At 38.6% G+C, this 6,706-nt stretch overlaps 1 long non-coding RNA gene across 1 annotated transcript; it reads right to left on the reverse strand.

Annotated features, from left to right (window-relative positions):
• Nucleotides 1–3,013: 3,013 nt before the first annotated feature.
• LOC120714659 lies at nt 3,014–5,148 on the reverse strand. Its single transcript, XR_005691459.1, has 3 exons — nt 4,650–5,148; nt 3,338–3,408; nt 3,014–3,231 (listed from the first exon to the last, which is right to left on the reverse strand). It is a non-coding gene; the product is annotated as an uncharacterized LOC120714659 (long non-coding RNA).
• Between the last annotated feature and the right edge of the window lie 1,558 nt (nt 5,149–6,706).

The following is a 6,706-nucleotide window of genomic DNA, read 5'->3' on the forward strand; positions in this document are numbered from 1 at the left end:
CTTCTTGACACTTTATGTTTGAAGTTTTCAGTGTTTCATTGCTAAACTAATTTTCATGGAAATGAATGGAAATGAAGGTATGAAATCTGTGGCAGCAGCTTTAGAATGTCGTGCAACACATACAAACAAGAAATACAGCACAATGATTTAGTCTCTTCCTACTTCTGAGAGAAATATCTGGATTTTTGGTTGCAACTGCATTCACTAGCCACAATAACCCTATTCAACAGCCCTGTGCAAGAAGTAGCTGTCTGCAGCGGGTTAATGTCATAAAATTAATATGTGGCAAAAGGGAGACACTGACGATGTAAAGAGAAACCACTTTATATTGAGCCAAATTATTTAATTCCCTTTCACATTAAAGTTAAAAATGCAAACATGCCGTGACATACCGCGGGATATTTAAAAAATTTTTATGACTCCCCCCAAAAAAATAAATTATTGTACTTTATTCTGGGAACTATTGTTTGAGAATACATGAAAGTCAGAAGGACAGGACTAGAATAACAAGGGAGTCAGGGTAGCAAATGAAATATTGCTGAGAACATAAAGTGTGGGGTGTGAGAGACAAATAAAGAATATGGCAACATAATAAAAATGGATGAACTACATGCATTCACCCCAAGACCGCATTGCTGTCGAAGTTTACGACAAAATGAAAGCTCTACTTTTGCCCTGATTTATCGTCCGAAGTGCAGCAATTCGACCCCTCCTTTGTCTTTTGCTCACTTTCCCAGTTTTAATCTAATTTGTAGTGGTCAAGTTGCCGCCTATAAACAAAGCACGCACGCAAGATTGATGATGCAAAGACACACAGCCCCTGCCTATTGTGTACACATTTTTGCAAACTCGCTGTTATAAGCACAATGCGACAGTGGAGGGATTTTCCCAAGAAGAAATAGGTACACTTGTGTTTCACCATTTCATGCAGGCCAGTGCGAAACTGATTAAAAGGCCCGGGGAAGTGTTTGTGGATGTGATGGCATGCGTAAATGTCAATGCATTCCTAGGCCACACACTCTTACATACATACATACTGACACTTGTGCACAACTGCATTGCCAAAACCGCCAAAAACTGCATGAAGCAGTCCAGCAGATCTTTGAATGCAGCGTAAGACTGTAAGCCAAACAAAACCTAGAATGCAAAACCACAATACATAAGCAGGAAACTCTTAAAAATATGGAAATGTGCAAACATAAACTTCCACACGTATGCACAATATAGGAATACCCATCGTGTACCATATACAACTTTGTAACACAACAAAAAAGTTTGAAGGGCAGAAGTGGTTACAGATTAAATTTACAGGAAAGGAAGCATGGTGTTACTACTAAAACCCAATATAATAAAAAAGCAATCCAGGGAATGAATTTGCAAACTGGACTGTATCCCTGAGTCTGTTCTCTTGTTTGGTATTTAACAAATGAGTTATACCCAAGGTTAACAAGCCAAAATAAGATCTAATCCTTCATCTACTGGAGACACAAACACATTAAAAGGAAATATAAGATGTGACATGATCGTAAAGTTCTGCTATGCCGTCCGTAAAGATTAAAAAGAAAATCCGATTTATTACTGCCTGCTCTCCTCAAGATCATGGGACTGCTTTCATTGTGACTCATCGTCCAATGTGTCAAAACAGCAGCCCTTCAACTTGGTTTCATTTTGGGGACAAAGTCACATGTATGCATAACTGACGAGCAGGGTGTGATTATGTTTCACTGTGCTGTGTACCTCGCCATTTAGGATTTCTCCAATAGATCTTGATAAAATACTGCAAAACATTACAGTGAAACTGCCTCCATGGCGAAATCAGAGAGAAATACATTAAAGAGGTCGGGAATCATTTTGGATGATACTGCAGGGCGTATCAGGGTTCGCTGCGTGGCGGGCAAAGTAGGACCCAAATGCAAGACTCAAAACTCACAAAGGTAAAACTGAAAAGCAGCTTTATTGCTGAATTAAAGAAAAGTACAAAGTACTTAAGTAGAAGTACCAATACTACTGTTAAAAACTACTCGAGTAAAAGCTAAAGTACTCATTCGAGTTCTTTACTCAAGTAAAAGTGAAAAAGGACAGGCTCTGAAATGTACTCAAAGTAAGAAAGTACAAAGTAGCTCTTTTTGTGTGAAGCTAACTGAATCCTGCGCTATATTGACATAATGAGAAAATAAGTCAAGTAAAGTCAAAGTAAACTTTATTGTTATCTCTGCTTTACCCAGTGCAGATTACAGAGAGACGAGATGACAAGGCTTCGGTTACATCAGTGCAAAAACATAAAAACTAAATAATATCAGTAGATTGGAATATAAACTTTAACTTTTTTAAAATCCTAATTATACTCAGCTTGAATCTGGAAAAAAAGAAGAAAATTTAAAAAATATATATCTATTTTCTTTTGCCTACATTGTAGAGGGTGACTTTGCCCCTAAATGGGACAGCGTGTACAGTCAGGGGTTAAAATTGGATTCAGCAGGTGGGGGGACTCTAAAATTGGTTGTAATGGCTCAGCGTGGGGAAAAGAATCACAACTGACAATAATTTCCACTGCGAGCTTGAGTAGATTTTCTTAGTGTTCAGGTTGTGATCAGCTGACCTGCTGCTCTTTGTGGATTTACACAAGTTAATTCAACCAGATGTCAGCAGATGTTTCATGAGCTGCCCTGGCTGATTTCCATTCTCTACACTGACAGTAAACTGTTTGACTTTTTTCTAGATGGTGCAAAGTTGTTGTAAAAGTGGAATTCAGTGAATGGATCTCAGCATCATCAGCTAAAGATCATTTGAATTTCTGCTACTCTTGATGTAAGCTTACTCTGACAATGAAGCCACAGCTGCTGTGCACCAGTCACACACTGTTCTTTACTTTAAGTCCATCACAGTACAGCAAACTAACCTGTTTATCCTGCACTAACCTGCAGAGGATTTTCAGGCAGCCTTTAAATAACATAGTTAGTCTACCTCAGTTTGTTTTGCAGCATGTTTCACAATATGACGTAATGTCACATGTACAGACCCAATATCTGATTTAAAAACACAAGGACTTAGATGTAAGCTTTACATATTCAGTTTATCAAACACCACTGAGCATCCTTACCTTTAAATCGAACCTGTCTTCTTCCTCTCCTGTCCTGCCTTTCTTATCTTCCTCCATCTCTGAGTCAAGTTAGCGCTTTTTCTGTTATCTCCCTGTGAAGTACAGCAGCTAGCTAAAGTACAGACCTTTAGCTAGCAACACACTGTGAGACAAACAGTTTGTGTGTTGGTTGATGTTTGTTGAGCTGATGGAAACACTGCATTTGAAATTACCGGACACTTGAAAAAAGTCACTCACTTTATGTTCGTTCCTCTTTTGTAGAGCTAGCTAGATGCTGAAGTACCACTTCAACCGCAACGTAAGGACATCTGCAGTCGTTCCGGTGTTATGGCAAAAAACCAAACCAAAACAAACAAAAAAAAACTACCACCTCACTTTTAACTCCTGACCTTGGCACACATAATCTCTTTTTTATCTCTTGGTGATTAATGGTAACAGGATTACCATTCATGTGTTTACTCACAGTGAGGAAATAATAACTCCCAACAAATGTGTTAGAGCAAAAGTAACAAGCCTGTTCTGAAAATATAAGGAGTAGAAGGTACACTAATTTCTTTAAAAATGTAGGAGTAAAAGTAACAAGTATTCAGAAACAAAAAAATACTCAAGTAAAGTACAGATACCTGAAAATTGTTCTTAAGTACAGTAACGAAGTATTTGTACTGGCCACCTCTGACAATAAGTAATAAAAAACAATTTGATGAGGCAAAAATCAAGAACTCAAGAATTAAGTTCAAACTACATTCAACCTGAGGAACATGGAACACACAGAGCACACAGCAAAAGGGAGAATACAACAAAGGAGAGGGGAAGACTGAGATGATACATGCATGCAGAAGATAACAAGGGAACAGGCCACAGGTGGGAACACAGCTGTCACTAAGTAAGTAAGTGAGGTAACTAATGTTTATTTATTAAGCTCTTTTTACAGCCAAGCGGTCACGAAGAGCTGTGCACAAAAGATTAAAATAAACACAAACATTACGTGTCAAAATAGTCGATGAAAAGATTCATTGAAACAGTCAAATAAACAGGTAGCTTTAAAATAAATAAATAATACTTTAATAAAAAATTCTTAACAGAAATCAAAATTGTTGTTAACTGCTTTTTAAAAGGATCCACACCATCAAGATCCTCTCAGATAATAATAAGAAAAGCAGTCTAACGTAGAGCGAGATGTACCAGCCAAAACCAGACTAAAGAGGGGGAAGCAAAACTGAACACAACGCACATAGGACAAGGGACTACCAAAATAAAAGAAGTAAGAACACAGAGACTTACAGACAAGCTTGACACAGAAACAAAAGACAAAAAACTGAACCATGAACCGAGAACACAAATAACTCAGAGGTGCAAGGAAGAACTAAACTCAAGACTAAACAGTACAAAGCTTGAACTTGAAGCATCTCTTACTGCAAAAGAATCAGGAGACGGTAACCAAATTTAAAATGCTGGGTGAAAGACCCAGGATTGTGACAGTTTGATAATGCTTGAAAGCACCAATATAGCTCACTGGGTTAAGTAGGTAACCCATAACCCAAAAGGATACTGCAGAGACCTGGTCCATTTCCTACATGCTGTTCTTCTCTCCTTTCCCATTTTAAATATCTAAATCTTGAAACACAGAATGACATTATTAAGCATTTATATAACACAGCTGTCTTCGTACCAAGTGGTCTATTTTTTTTTTACCATCCTTCACCAGTCTCCATCACAGAAAGGATTCAGTGAGCAGTTTTGAACCATCTGACAGGATTAGCTTAAAACAGACCAGATCAGAGTACAGGTACAAGTACAAAGGGGGAAAAACATAGTCAAAGTATTTTCCACCTAAAGTATTCATTATATGGGAATAATAGTAATTACTGCGTTTCAGATTTAAATGATTGTTGTAAATGTTCAACATCCAGGACAACATATGATTTATTTAAAAAAACAAACAAAAAAAGAAAACAGATGACATGAAATCATATTTGTTCTTAAGTTAAGAATCCAACTGGTGTTACACTAAAGCGATCATATCACCTGACCTTTTCACACACACACACACACACACACACACACACACACACACACACACACACACACACACAGTAAGTGGTGGCTGGGGATGGATTCTCTTCGTTCTCTAGGGGGCAGTTTAGATGGTCACGCCTTTCCCTCTGTGACACTGAGGCATTGCCACTGTCTGTTTCACATTTAACATGGCACCACCCCCACCCCCCACCCACACACACACACACACACACACACCTAACACACATTCATTACAAAACACGCATACATGCATTTAAATGCCTGCACTGACATTGCCTGTTTCACATTTCAAACACACACATGTGCTCGCATACTACACGTACGGTCATCTGGCACTAACTGACAAGCATGCAGAAAGACACGCATACACCCACAATGCCTCGGTCCCTGTCTGTTTGACATTAAAGCCGAGTCCCTCTGCACCAGAAGGCAGTTGTTTATGTAGATATAAACTATTGCTCTAATTATCCCATATGTAGTCCTCCAAAAACAATGACGCTCTCTGATGAATTTTTAACGACTGAACTCATACACACACGTATGCATAATAATGATATGTGTGGCCAACATCAAACACTGCCTGATTAGAATTTATCTCGGGATAACAGTATGGCTTAGCCTCCTAAGTCCCTCAGTAATTATGATTATTGCAAACCTCCGCTTTCAGCCTTATTTTGGAGTAACGTCACATTGATAGAACTGTGACAGGCCAGATTTTTGATTCCATGTAACCATGTTTGGTCTTACTTTGAGGCAGAGGCGCAAAAACAAAGTAATCGTGGAGAGCTGCAGAGCTTCCCCAAGAAATGATTAAGTCCCTGCAAGAGGGCAATTATTGGACAAGAGTGAATGCTGATATTTTGACTTCTCTTTGGATATTGACGTGCATGCTTTGTTTGGAGAGAGCTACAGTTACTTTAGTTGCTATTCATTCTAACCTGTAGTGCTAGAGTGTCTTAAAAAACATGGCAAACAGCAGTGACGAAGCAAGTCATGCTCAGCTGCAAAATAAGACTGGTGCAATGAACCTGTCATTATGTAAAACAAACAAATAACCAAACAAAAAAGCAAGTGGTTAAATAACGCTGACTCAAACCCGGTCTATTTTGACCAAGTCTATTTCTATCAGTTCTGCTGAACTTATTATAGTCTTTTGTCTTCTTATGGTTGTGTGTGAATTAGCAACATTTGTGATACATAAGAACAGGCCGTCGGCATTTGTCTGCATACCCAGCAGAAAAAAGTGTAACAAGAACACCTTAAACAGGGTGAAACCCAAGGCTTGAAGAGGGATATTTAGCAAGGCTATGGCAAGCTGCTCTGTCTGTCATCATTTAGCATGAAAGAGGCAGATGACAGCTTCCTGTGAAGAGCCAGGAGTGGGCTAAGATAGATTTCAGTTAGACGTGATGTGGGCAAAGATCTCCTGTGTGTGCATACTCAGAGGTTTCCCTTCAGAAATGTCACATGCATCACCTTAGATATTAATACACAGTAAACATTTCACAAGTAACTGCAAATAAGTAAACTTTCAATAGTACTCACTCTGCTCTCTCTTAACAAAGGCAC

Source organism: Simochromis diagramma, unplaced genomic scaffold, assembly GCF_900408965.1.
Source record: "Simochromis diagramma unplaced genomic scaffold, fSimDia1.1 OVJJ01000596.1, whole genome shotgun sequence".
Taxonomy (NCBI): domain Eukaryota; kingdom Metazoa; phylum Chordata; class Actinopteri; order Cichliformes; family Cichlidae; genus Simochromis; species Simochromis diagramma.